The sequence below is a fragment of the Panulirus ornatus genome, chromosome 9, assembly GCF_036320965.1.
Source record: "Panulirus ornatus isolate Po-2019 chromosome 9, ASM3632096v1, whole genome shotgun sequence".
Lineage (NCBI taxonomy): Eukaryota > Metazoa > Arthropoda > Malacostraca > Decapoda > Palinuridae > Panulirus > Panulirus ornatus.
Genome location: NC_092232.1, coordinates 4315632 through 4329672, shown reverse-complemented (window position 1 = coordinate 4329672; position 14041 = coordinate 4315632). Strand labels below are relative to the sequence as shown.

Here is a 14041-nt window from a genome sequence, read left to right as displayed (position 1 = left end):
AGGATGGTGGTGTTGTGTACAACAGTGGCAACGCAACACAATTGCCTTGTCATGTGTTGTTGTTTGCCTTTGAGCCAGGAGCGACACAACACCTGATTTACCTTGTGTTTCTGTTCAGTCTTCCACAGGTCAGTGGTGTTGCCTTCCCCTGGGGCCAGTGGCAACACAACACCTGCTTTATCTTGTGTTCCAGTCCATTCTGCAGTCTTTTATTGTTTCCTCCTCCGTTGAGCCGGGAAGAACGCATCGCCTACTTTGTTTTTCTATTTAGTCTTCTAAAGGCCAGTGGTGTTGCCTTCCCCTGAGCCAGTAGCAGCACAACACCTGCCTTACGTTGTGTTTTGATCCAGTCTGCAGGCTATTATTGTTGCCTCCCCCTGAGCCGGTAGCAACACAAACACATCACTTGTGTTCGTGTCCAGTCCGCGGCAAGCCAGTGTTGTCATCTCCGCCCGGGGTGCAACCACTCTGCCAGGACGCCTGACTCCCCCCCACGGGAGAGAAACGTGTTTTGTAGATTTTTCTTCCCAGATTGAAAAGAGAAATCAAAACAAAGATTTTTTTTTTTGTAACGGCGAAGCTAACGAGAGGAGGACAAGAGGCGAAGCTTACGAGAGGAGGACAAGAGGCGAAGCTTACGAGAGGAGGACAAGAGCCGAAGCTTACGAGAGGAGGACAAGAGGCGAAGCTTACGAGAGGAGGACGAGAGGCGAAGCTTACGAGAGGAGGACAAGAGGCGAAGCTTACGAGAGGAGGACAATAGGCGAAGCTTACGAGAGGAGGACAAGAGGCGAAGCTTTGGAGAGGAGAGCGAGAGACTCGTGTCGCTTACTGTTGTATTATTTCTCGGAGATGGAGAACAGTTGGGAATATTCTCCACTGCTGGTCGAGCCTGAGGCAAGTAGTTAGTTACCCGGTGTGTGTGTGTGTGTGTGTGTGTGTGTGTGTGTGTGTGTGAGGGAGGGGATGGCATGATGACCTCAGGGCCTGGTTGTGTGAGGCGTCGGACGCCAGCCAAGTAACCATGATCGCTCGTACGGAGTCGTAACTTTTCGAAATTTGTCCCCCCAAAAAATGCAGTGTGGCAGGGAGATGATGATGATGAGGAGGAGGAGGAAGAAGAAGATTGGCGAGGAAGACTGAGGAGGAGGAAGATTGTCATGAGGTCGGGTTAAGGAAGGAGACCTCGCACGTGACGGGATGATGGGAGGGGAGGGAGCCTCCGGCAGTTGGTGTGGGTTGATGGGGTGGCCCAGGTTGCAGAAGGTGAGGACACTCCTCCCCTGGGGTCCATTGGCCAAACTAGGTCAAGCAAGGGAGGGAAAACAGGCAGGGGAGGAGGAGGAGGAAGGGGTGGGTTGCAGTGATGGGTTGCGAGACCAGTAACAAGGGGGAAGGAGGCAGGCCCAACAGGCAGGAGGGAGGGGGCAAGCAGGCAGGCAGGCAGTCCCGACAGGCAGGCCGGCAGGCAGGGGAGGAGGGGAAGGCAGGCCAGACAGCCAGTGCTGCAGTAGGATCAATGACGATTTGGTGGTGGGTGCCGCCCTAACAACCTGGCCAAGATTGTCGCACTCACTCACTCCATCCATCCCTCCCTCCCTCACTCCCTCAATCCTCACTCCATCCTTCCATCATATTATTATTATTATTATTATTATTATTATTATAAGTAGTAGTAGTAGTAGTATTGTTTTATAATTAATTAATTGATTTATATCCTCCTTCTGAGGTCTTGGGGAAAGGTTTGATTACTTGGGAATGTGAAATGGCCCGTGCCTCCTTATTCCCGGACCTGAGGGAAGGACCTGGATGAGAGAGTATAAGTGAAGGATACAGTAAAAAGTATATATTATGAATGTGGAGAGGTCCTGCCGCCGGCTGCCAGCTGGTGTGTCCTCAGGTTCGAAATACTAAGTTGGAGTCGGGCGGAGCACAGACCCAGCTGGTAGATTTTCTTCTCCCCCTCCCAACTGTATTATGGAGACACATTGCTTTAAGTTATTTGAAGCCAGCGGAGGGTGATTTATAGTGAGTGTGTGGCACTGGGAGTTGCTCGATGAGAGGGGTGTGTATGTGTGTGTGAGTGTGTATTCGACAGACGCACCCACACTGCTGAGGGAGACAAGCCTGATACATGCCCCGAGTCTTTTTTTTATGGACTTGGTAAAGTCTTCAGCGACGTGGGGTAGTGTGGTGATGATGTCGGATGCCTGTGGTCATTTCAGAAACGCCATGGGATCGCACAGATAGGGAAGCTGAATGAAAGAGGTACCTACAAAGTGTACCAGACCAGCCAGTCTGTGTTGGAGAGATGGGCAAGTCTGGGCTGCGGCTTGCGATACCTCTGTCGACTCGCGACCCAACAACGTGTAACCCCAGCCCGAGCTCTTATGGAGGTGCAGAAGACCCCCACGAAGACTTCATAAGACCCCCACGAAAATTTCATAAGACCCCCCTGAAAGACTTCATAAGACCCCCCTCGAAGACTTCACCGTGGTATTCACCGGGACTCATTTACTTCGGGAGGTGTGTGTGTGTATGTGTGTGTGTGTCTGACGGGAAGGCCAACAGAGAGACCCAGGGTTTGGTCGGGGGCTCAACACGGACTCGGGGCGTGGTGTCCGGAAGATCGTGTTTGAGTGCCGGTAGATCTTGTTGTAACATAACCTCGGATCTCTGGATCATGTGACCCGGAGCCTCGTCTTATGATCCGCAGCGCCAGCGGATGGATACGTACGCTTTGACTTCGATGTCTTTTGTCATTTGTCTTATTTCCGTAAGGTTGGAGGGTCTTATGATGAGGCGTAAGGTTGGAGGGTCTTATGATGAGGCGTAAGGTTGGAGGGTCTTATGATGAGGCGTAAGGTTGGAGGGTCTTATGATGAAGCGTAAGGTTGGAGGGTCTTATGATGAGGCGACTGATTATTACAGTTGCCTCATGTTAACGTGCTTGTCGTGTTGGTCAGTAAATTGGTTAATATGATAACTAAGTCGGAGGCACATAACGATAGGATTTTGGTAAGGAGTTGTGTGTCTGTGTCTGTGTGGTGGCGATATGTTGTCTCTCGAGCGGTGTTCCGCAAGGCTCTGCTCTGTTCTGGGTCCAACATGGTTTTATGTCATAATTATTGGACCCCTTCCATGGGACGGGGATGTCATGAAGCGAAACCCGTCTAATATCATCCACTCGTGTTTCGACAGTGTGTCGTGCAGAAGGTGAAAGTGTGAGCCCGCGACATCTAATGTGTCTGTAACAATTATTTATTTTCTCCCTTGAGGCATTTTGTAGAACGTATTTTTTCTTGTATAATCATCAGTCGGGACTGGTTGTCATCAGAGAGGAGAGATGTGGTTGATAATGCTCGCTTGCATCATCTGCGTTGAAATAACACGTATTTATTGATTATTTTCTCCTCTTCTCTCGTTGCTTTTCTACTTCTTCGTCTGCTTTTCGTTTCCAGTATGGCCTTGGCGTTAATAACTCGGGTCCGTGACTTGGAACCTTTGGCTTAAGAAGAAAAAAAAAAAAAGTGAGGCAGTGACACTTCCCAAACAGGTTTGGTTCCATTGTACTCATCTATACTGGGGTCTGACTGTTGTTTTTAACCAGAAAAAAAAAAAAGTCTTTTGAAAAAGTTCTTATTTTTGTAAACGTTGCGGGTTGCATTTAGAATGGGTATTTACACCCTTGCTTGGAATGCTGCTTGCTTGCTTGTTCTTGCTGCCGCTGGTGGCTCCGTGGTGCGTGTCTTGCTTCAGTACTTGAAGTAAGGAGGCAGGTCTTCGGTGGTGGCCTGTTTATGCTGACCTTGGGGGGTGGGCCTGGATCGATGCCTCCAGCTTCATCCTCTCCAGACACATTGTATGGGGAAGATCCCGTACGCATGTGCGGGGGATTGATGGAGTGGTGGTGGTGGAGGGAGAGGACGGACGCATCACATCTCGGGGGTAGCGTTGGAGAAAGCTTAGCACAACTGTTGGTGGTGGTGGTGGCGATGATGACTTTAGGAGATGCTGGCTTATGCTGTGACCGACCCCCATCGATAGCCTGCCTCCAGCCCGCCCCATTATCAAGCACCACCACCACCGTCATGCTGCCCGGTAAGACAGGAAACTAACAATAGTGATGTCTTGAGAGACTTGAAGAACGGGAGGTGAGGAGGTAGGGAGGCGGCGGCTGGGAGGAAAAATGTGAGCCTTGGCCGAGGTCGCGCCCTGGGCAAGTGTGGAACGCGCGCAGTTATCTGTGGGACCTCGCGTGCTTATCTCCGTCATTTCCGAGCGGGTTGCGTCGAAAGCACTCGGTTTATACCGATGGATTTGTGTCTCCCTGAGGGCTAGCCAGCTGACCGGCTTGCTGTGGTGTGGTGGGCATCGCCAAAGCAGTGGACGTGGGAGACTTTGGAAGAACAGCTTCGTACAGAAGTTATGCAGTTGTCTTACGCGTCGTAGATGGTACGTACAGATGTATTTGTACACAGCACTTGTATGTGCACACCACAGAGGTGTATATTTACACCACACATGTATTTGTACACCAGAGAGGTGTATCTATGCACTACACATGTATTAGTACACCGGAGAGATGTATATGTACACCACACATGTATTTGTACACCAGAGAGGTGTATCTGTACACTACACATGTAATTATACACCACACATGTATTTGTACACCACACACACACACACACACACACACACACACACACACACACACACACACACACACACACACATGTATTTCTCCATCTTGCATTATTATTGACCAGACGAACCTGCAGTTGAGGGGGGGGGGAGGGGGGAAGCCCCCGTCCCGCAACACGACACCTGCCTCAGTCTCGTGTGGTTGTCGTGGTCAGGGCTACTCTCTCACCAGATGGCGTCACCTGACCATGACCTCTGCCACACACGGCACGACCCATACTGTGGGGGGGGGGGGATGGCCCGCCCCTTTGTCCTAATTCTTAAGGTTCAAGCCAGCATACCCAGGGGTCGTACCGTCGTGCTGTTAGATTTGTCCAAAGCGCGCGGTGTGACACACACACACACACACACACACACACACACACACACACAACCTATTTCTGTGGTAGGTCGTAAAACCATCGGTGCTGCGTCTGCCGGACACACGATAAATGGGGAGGATGGCCTCTCTTATCTCCGGCTTATCAAGGGTTCCCCCACCCTCACCTTGTGCACCCAGGCCTCCGCCGCAGGTTGGGAGAGAGAGAGATAGAATGAGAGAGAGAGAGAGAGAGAGAGAGAGAGAGAGAGAGAGAATTTTTTTATTATACTTAATCGCCGTCTCCCGCGTTAGCGAAGTAGCGCAAGGAAACAGACGAGGAATGGCCCAACCCACCCGCATACACGTGTATACACATAAACGCCCGCATACATACATACACATTTCAACATATACATACACAGACATATACATATATACACGGGAATATCATACTCGCTGCCTTCATCCATTCGCGTCGTCACCCCGTCACACATGAAATAGCACCTCCCACCCTCTCCCCAACCGTGGGTGTCTTTGTAGAATAAGGGGTGAGTAGTCCTCAGGTCAAAAGGTCACTCCTAGCACATGGGTGAGGTAGGTCAGGTGAGAGAGAGAGAGAGAGAGAGGTCAGCCTAGGTCGGGGCTGTGGGGGGTCAAGTGACCCAAGTTTTGACGACAAAGGGATACAAACAAAGCGATTTTAAGTGATTCCTTTGTCTGCTGTTGGTGAAATATATTAGGAAACTTTAGCACCTGCGGAGGAAATATACAGTCAGTCGTGGACTCGGAGGATTAAAGATATTTTTCTTTTCCTTTTTTCTAACGTGATTGTGTTGGTGCTGTCAACTACCTGTTGTTTTGGCAAGGCATTCCATATTTGAATGTCCGGGTGAAGGCGAATTCCATCGCCTCATTCGAATATTCAAAAAAAGAAAAAAAACATTTTGGTCTCGGGTTTGTGTCCAGGGTATTCGAGAACGACCTTCCTACCTCTCCCTTTCGAAGCCTGCTTGACGTGGGCACCAGCCGCGTGCCTCACTCAGTGGCATCACCCACATGCGCCTCTGTCAACCACGGTCCACCTCCCTGATGGTTGTCACTAAGGTCGAGCACCTGTGGTCGAGATCGATGGATGAGTGCGATGTTTACGTGTCGCATTGATGTGAACGGAATGTCAGCTGTGGAACCTGGTCGAATGGCTTGGTAGAATGCCCCCCACTTGGTCGAACGGCTTGATAGTATACCCCCCACCTGGTCGAACGGCTTGGTAGTATGCCCCCCACCTGGTCGAACGGCTTGGTAGTATGCCCCCCACCTGGTCGAACGGCTTGGTAGTATGCCCCCCACCTGGTCGAACGGCTTGATGAAATGCCTTCACCTGGTCGAATAGCTTGATAGTATGCCCCCCCCCAAGTTCACACTTAATTAAGATACTGGTAGAAAGTGTGTTGATAATTCTCATACGTGGAGTGACATTGTGTTATACGTGGTGTGATAGTGTCTTGTACGTGGAGTGTCAGTGTTTTGTACGTAGAGTGACAGTGTGTTGTACCTGGAGTGACAGTGTCTTGTACGTGGAGTGACTGTGTTATACGTGGTGTGTCAGTGTCTTGTACGTGGAGTGACTGTGTTATACGTGGTGTGTCAGTGTCTTGTACGTGCAGTGACAGTGTGCTGGTGAGGGAGAAGATTATAATCATGATTGAAACATCATCGACCAACGTAACGCGGGTGTGGAGGAGGTAGGCGTCTGGTGGCGTCGGAGACAGCCCTCCCGCTTCAGAAGTTACCCAAGAAAGGTTCTGTTCTTTAAGGTTGAGTGAGGCGGGGGTTGGCAGAGAATGGATTTGGAAAGTATTCTCATTTAGCTTTGTCACCGGCGGGCTTGTGGCCGTGGACGATCGAGTTGAGTCTGTGGGATTCGAGTTGAGTCTGTGGGATCCTGGTGTTTACTGGTACCTTTGAGTAGCCTCTGGTTTTGTTTAGGTAGATTTATTTTTAACTTCAGTGTAGAGAGTTTCAAGATTTTTTTTTCCTATTTCGGGTGGTCGCTTTGGGCCGTGTGTGTGTGTGTGTGTGTGTGTGTGTGTGTGTGTGTGTGATAATCTTGCTTACGGCCTCTTGCTCGAGTCTTCCCCAATAGTAATGATGTGTTCCCCTGTATGACCCGTCTCTCCACTTCCTCTGATTGTGGTGTCTAAGCTGAGGGAGCCGCGAAGTATGGAGTAATCATTCCTCCTCGTCTTCGCGACTCTCGTTTCTTCAAATCTCTTTCACGTGTGTCCTGTAATGTCTGGCCACCCCAGTGGCGACTTTCGTCCTTGACTGGAATATGTGGTGTGAAAATTGAGGGCGTATATATGTGTCGTGCTTCTTTGGTGTAGGTGATGGACTGAGAGCGGACACAAGACTTGGCAGCATCAGTACTGAGGGTAATGGTGTAGGAGGAGAAGGCAAGGTTAGCTGATGGTTAGTCCGGCTGTGCTGGTGAAAGTGCATGAGGTGAGGCAGGCGTCCCGTAGGAGGGTGTGGCTGCCCGGTTCTCGTGAAGCTTCTGTGGGAGGAAGCTTTAGGGGGTTGATGGTGGTTGGAGGATTTCGCGATCCTTTGTGCTGCATGATGCCATGGGGTCGTGGGTACCGTTATTCAAGTTGCTGTTTTTTCTTCTTCTTCTTCTTCGGTAAAGGCGGTGGCGATGCCCCACGTGAGTCCTGCGAATGGTGGGCAGGTGGGAGGAGATTAGGCGCTGCAGAGACCTGCCTGCCAGGAAGGTGACACGTCAGGAGGGTCTTGATAGACTGCCGATAACCTGAGGAAGGACGGGAAGTGCTCCTCGAGCCTGGAGTCTTATGAGTGAGGATTTTAGGTACCAAGGATGGTGTAGCGGTTAGCGTTCCTGACCTTGATGCCTTCAAGGGCCGCTCTGGGTCGAGTGCTTGGGTATATATAAGATGGAAGGCCTGGCCAGGGCACGGAGGCGGTCCGTAGAAGTTGCAAGAGCCTTTAGGTTTGGCTGGAGAGAGACGAGAGGAGGCGGACACGAGACGACTGATTGGTTGCAAACCCCAGGGTTGCCATTGTCGATTGAGAGAGGCCCTGAAGTAGGTGGAACTTCCGTCCATTTAGGGTCGAGGATGACTGGCCCTTGACCTCTTCATATGACCACCCGTCTAGGTCACACTGAGGTCAGGGTCAGGTTAGTTGTCGGTTGCCTCATGTGGCCGCCTAAGCTCCTGGTTGTTGAAGAGGTCAGGTGAGGTCACGTGTCGCAACGTGCCAGCCCATCAGGTCGCCGTCGTGGTGGCGATAAAGATTTCGAGCAACCTTTTGGGAAATCGTGGCAACAGTGTTGTGGAGAGGGACGCTCGTGGTGATCTCATGGTGGCGTGTGGCGCCTACTGCCTCACCTCCGTCGTCCTTCTTTTTTAATGTCTCCCATGCTAGTTTCTCTGTATGCCTGCACTTTACACTCCAGTCCTCCCAGGTACTGTACCAGTCCTTCCTGGTGCTGTACTAGTCCTTCCAGGCACTGTACCAGTCCACCCAGGCACTGTACCAGTCCACCCAGGCACTGTACCAGTCCACCCAGGCACTGTACCAGTCCACCCAGGCACTGTACCAGTCCTTCCTGGTACTGTACCAGTCCTCCCAGGTACTGTACCAGTCCACCCATGCACTGTACCAGTCCACCCATGCACTGTCCCAGTCCTCCCAGGTGCTGTACCAGTCTTCCCAGGTACTACACGTCCCCCAGTCCTCCCAGGTAGTGTACCAGTCCTCCCAGGTACTCTCCCAGTCCTCCCAGGTACTGTACCAGTCCTCCCAGGTACTACACGTCCCCCAGTCCTCCCAGGTACTCTCCCAGTCCTCCCAGGTACTGTACCAGTCTTCCCAGGTACTACACGTCCCCCAGTCCTCCCAGGTAGTGTACCAGTCCTCCAGTCCTCCCAGGTACTGCACCAGGCCGGTGGGAGATTGTCATGTCTCTGTGGGTGGATTACTGTCATGGTTTCTCACGGTTGGTCGGTTACTGTCTATTGACGCCCCGCCTTCCCTCCCCCCTTCCCACTCCCTCCCCCCTCCGTCCCTCCCCTACCCTCAGCGTCACTTCCTCAACCCCCCACCACCCCAACCCTCCCCCCACCCCAACATGCGGGCTACACCGAGGGGTCTGGCTGGCTGGCTCCTCCTCCTCCTCCTCCTCCTCCTCCTCCTCCTCCTCCTCCTCCTCCTCCTGCTGCTCCTCCTCCTCCTCCTCTTCTTCGTCGACGTTCACCCACGGAAGGGCCTTGCCTGCCAGACACCGGGTCGCCCCGGGCCGTCTCCAAGTTAGCTTTTTTTGTTTTCTCGTCATGCATAAAACTGTCTCCCAGCCATTACGTCATACTCAAACTGTTTGTCCACAGTTCTTACGTCATGTATAAACAGTCTCCCAGCCCCTACGGCATATATAAACTGTTTTTATGTATATAAAGTCTTCAAGCCCTTACGTCTTATATAAACTGTTTGTCTGTCAGTTCTTATGTCGTGTATAAACAGTCTCCCAGTAATTATGTCTCATATATATAAACTGTTTGTCTGCTAGTTCTTACGTCGTATATTAACAGTTTCCCAGTACTTATGTTATATATATAAACGTTTTATGTAGTTTTTTGCGTTATATATAAACCGTCTTCCAGCTCTTACGTCATATGTGAACACTTTTTATGTATATAAACAGTCTCCCATCCTTTACGTCCTAAGTAAACTGTTTGTCTGTCATTGCATACGTCGTTTTAAAACCGTCTCCCTTCACTCATACGTCGTACGTGAAGTGTGTGTTTCTGTGTCTGTATTTGTCTTGAAAAGAAAAAAAGATTCTGTCGCACGTAGACTGGCTTTTCGTAACTCGTGCGTCTGTTGTAACGCATTCGCAAAACTCTCTAACGTCCAGTTGGAGGCGTGTCTGTCTGTCTGTCGTAACTTTCCGAGTCTCTTACAAGCTACGTGTCCGTCCATCCCGAGTTTTACGACAGTTGTTAGCGGTTTTAAAGGGGTGGGCGGGCGGGTGTTTTGTGTGGCCTGGTACCCCTGCTGGGCTCAGCTGGGGTGGTGTGCTTAACCTGGTGTCTCTCCTAGGCTCAGGAGGGGTGGTGTTCCTAGCTTGGTATCTCTCCTGGGCTCAGCAAGGGTGGTGTGCAAAGCTTGGTATCTCTCCTAGGCTCAGCTGGGGTGGTGTGCCTAGCTTTACATCTCTCCTAGGCTCAGCAGGAGTGGTGTGCTTAGCTTATTGTCTCTCCTGAGCTCAGCGGGGCTGGTATGCCTAGCCAGCTTGGCGCCTCGCCTTTTTCCGTTCTTTCTGCTGGTTTCTGTGGTTGTTGCTTATTTAAAATCAAATTCTAAATATTTTTTCTCTATACTGGGGCTCAAGTCCTACGCGTTGCCAGGCATAGTCATAGTTTCCCAATGGAACTGTCGATCGTCTCCACTGTTTCTCTCAAGATTTTTGAATTAAATATTTTGAAATTTTGAATTTAAAATTTTGAAATTTTAAGTTTTAAATTTTGAAATATGGAATTTTAAATTTTGAAATTTTAAGTTTTAAATTTTGAAATATGGAATTTTAAATTTTGAAATTTTAAATTTAAAAATTTTAAATTTTAAATTAAAGAATTTGAAATTTTACTTTCAAAATTTTGGAGATTTTCAAATCTACGCCGTGGGTGTCTTAGGGCGAGGTTCAGCTGACGGGTATCAGAGACCCGATTTCCCCAAGGTTGTCAGGTAGAAGTAACATTTTTTTTTACCGTTCAGTTAGTGTGTGTGTGTGTGTGTGTGTGTGTGTGTGTGTGTGTGTGTGTGTGTGGTTCTGCATCGCTAAGTGTGTAGGTTAAGTGAGGGGGGGGGGTTGTCTTGAATGAAAATGGTAAGTGTGCTGTCCACCATGTCACTTGAAAATCTCTGCAGGTCTTTCTGTACGCAGCGAGTCCCCAGCTCGCCTTCTTGTCCATCCAGCTTCGCCACTCACGTAGGAAGTAACTGTATTTCGTGTACTTTACCGTCCGTGTGTGTTGCGTACCCGACCCACGCCACACTGCAGCGCGTGTCCTCCCTGAGCGACCAGACCCGCTAGCGAACACTCGAGTTCCTTTGAGCATTAATAGAGAACGTTTAAGTACCTTTGAACATTATTAGGGGACGGTTAAGTACCTTTGAACATTAGTAGCGAACAGTTAAGTACCTTTGAATATTAGTAGCGAACATTTAAGTGCCTTTTGAACACTAGTAGCGAACAGTTAAGTACCATTGAACATTAGTAGCGAACAGTTAAGTACACTTTGAACAGTAAGGGAGTACTGGCTTTCTCTTGCTGTTCTGGCTCGTTACGTAGCGTCGAGTCCCCCACCTCTCTCTCTCTCTCTCTCTCTCTCTCTCTCTCTCTCTCTCTCTCTCTCTCTCTCGTTCTGGCTACCAGGAAGGTGTTGAAGTGTGGCGTTCCTCCTTTCCCTCCCCTCCTACAGGAGTGGCTGCCACCTTGAGACCATTTCCTGTCGAGTCTTTGGATTGGTTCGTATTGTGTTTGACCCAGAGGGTCACTACATGGGAGACGAGACCTGCCTCATAATGAGGGGAGGGGGGTGGTTCAACTTCCACTGCCGGAATGCCAAAAAAATGTAGAAGTCCCAGAGTCCACTATAATATATATATATATATATATATATATATATATATATATATATTATATATATATATATATATATATATTTTCTTTCTTTTTTTTCTTTCAAACTATTCGCCATTTCCCGCATTAGCGAGGTAGCGTTAAGAACAGAGGACTGGGCCTTTGAGGGACTACCCTCACCTGGCCCAATTCTCTGTTCCTTCTTTTGGAAAATCAAAAAAAAAAAAAAAAAAAAAAACGAGAGGGGAGGATTTCCAGCCCCCCGCTCCCTCCCCTTTTAGTCGCCTTCTACGACACGCAGGGAATACGTGGGAAGTATTCTTTCTCCCCTATCCCCAGGGATATATATATATATATATATATATATATATATATATATATATATATATATATATATATATATATATATATATATATAAAACACTGGAAGGAAGAAAACTGGAGAAATTTCAGACAATAGTTTTTATGTAGACTGACGATCAATTTTTTTTTCGTGTAATTTTATTCTAAGTTTTTAGATATATTTTTGAATGGGAACCAAAATATATGATATGTAATGATTTTTTTAGTAGAAGCCAAAGAATGGAATTTTTGATGAATGATTTACAGGTTTTTAGATATTTTTAATGGAAACATATATATATATATATATATATATATATATATATATATATATATAGATTTTGTGTAAATAATGTAAAGTTTTCAGATATGTCTTTTTCTGTCTGTGTTTTGGACAAGGTCCAAAGTCTGTCGAGTTATCTCGATGTTGGTGGTGGTCTGTGGTAGTGGTGGTGGTCTGTGGTAGTGGTGGTGGTCTGTGGTAGTGGTGGTGGTCTGTGGTAGTGATGGTGGTCTGTGGTAGTGGTGGTGGTCTGTGGTAGTGGTGGTGGTCTGTGGTAGTGGTGGTGGTCTGTGGTAGTGATGGTGGTCTGTGGTAGTGGTGGTGGTCTGTGGTAGTGGTGGTGGTCTGTGGTAGTGGTGGTGGTCTGTGGTAGTGATGGTGGTCTGTGGTAGTGGTGGTGGTCTGTGGTTGTGGTGGTGGTCTGTGGTAGTGATGGTGGTCTGTGGTAGTGGTGGTGGTCTGTGGTAGTGGTTGTGGTCTGTGGTAGTGATGGTGGTCTGTGGTAGTGGCTATGGTGGGTAGAAATATTTCTCCTCTTAATTTCAGAGGTGAGACCACACTCTCTCCTTGAGACGCCAGGTGCCTGTCTCTGGGTCTGCTCTGTACCAACCAGCTCTGCAATTGCAAGTTGCCATTGTTGGTTGAGTGGCAGTGGTTGTGGAGTGGGAGTTGGACATTCAGTGCGTCTGTTTAGTCGCAGTGGTTGTGGAGTGGAAGATGGATATTACGTGTGTGTGTGTGTGTGTGTTTCATTTTAGGTGTTGGTGGGGTCCCTATTGATGCACCCAGTCATACTGTAGTTTATTTCGCTTTTCTTACGGCGCCGTTGCCTGGCTCTGCTCTGCTGTAAGTTGTAGAGACTGTACTGTTATCTTTATCACATGTTGTATACACAGGTTTACCCCCAGAGCCTGTGTGGGGAAGGGGGGATTGGTCTGTGGTATACACGGGTTTACACCCAGACCCTGTGTGGGGAGGGGGGGATTGGTCTGTGGTATACACAGGTTTACACCCAGAGCCTGTGTGAGGACGGGGGATTGGTCTGTGGTATACACAGATTTACCCCCAGAGACTTGGGGTTGAGGGAAGGAGGGAGGGTAGCTGCTGGGTGACGATACACCTGGCCAATGAGGTCAAACTGTGCCTCGTTACGTCAGGTCATCGTGGGTCTTGTACTGAGTCTCTCTGATCCTGGCCAGAGATGGGTCTGACCCCAGCCCACAGTAGTGGGTCAGTACAGGCCACACCCGCTCCTAGCCTGCTGGCCAGAAATGGTCTGATCCACAGTAGGGGCGGTCTGATCCGTCAGATCCAGGAGGGAGGAGTACACACACAGTCAGACCCACCATTCATTTGAAGAGTTTATATTCAGAAGCGCCAACAGTAAAGTGAGAATCGTCACCCACCCAGCTGGGGGAAATTGGCGACCTCGCCCGTGATAAAACCTCTGCACACACACACACACACACACACACACACACACACACACACACACACACACACACATACACTGGGGGGGAGAGGAAAAAATATATATACGTTTGTCTGGCGTACATGAGTCGTCAGCAGTTGTTGACGACCAGGGCTGGAATTTTCATTTGTCCTGGGTTGCCTGACATTCTCTCTCTCTCTCTCTCTCTCTCTCTCTCTCTCTCTCTCTCTCTCTCTCTCTCTCTCTCTCTCTCTCTCTGGGATCACGACAGTTGAAGTTAGGATGGACGGAGGAGGTGGTCGTGGTGTTGAGACG

General features: G+C 49.2%; 1 protein-coding gene across 7 annotated transcripts in view; it reads left to right on the top strand.

Annotated features, from left to right (window-relative positions):
• Positions 1 to 14041, top strand: part of corn (microtubule-binding protein cornetto) — a 313717-nt gene that overhangs the window by 130324 nt on the left and 169352 nt on the right. The window contains exon 1 of one of the 7 annotated variants that reach the window (XM_071664549.1): positions 4237 to 4455. The exons of the other annotated variants lie outside the window; for them this stretch is intronic. The gene's annotated coding sequence lies outside the window, so the exon portion shown is untranslated. Of the gene's footprint in view, positions 1 to 4236; positions 4456 to 14041 lie in introns of those variants that run through there. 7 annotated transcript variants of the gene reach the window in all.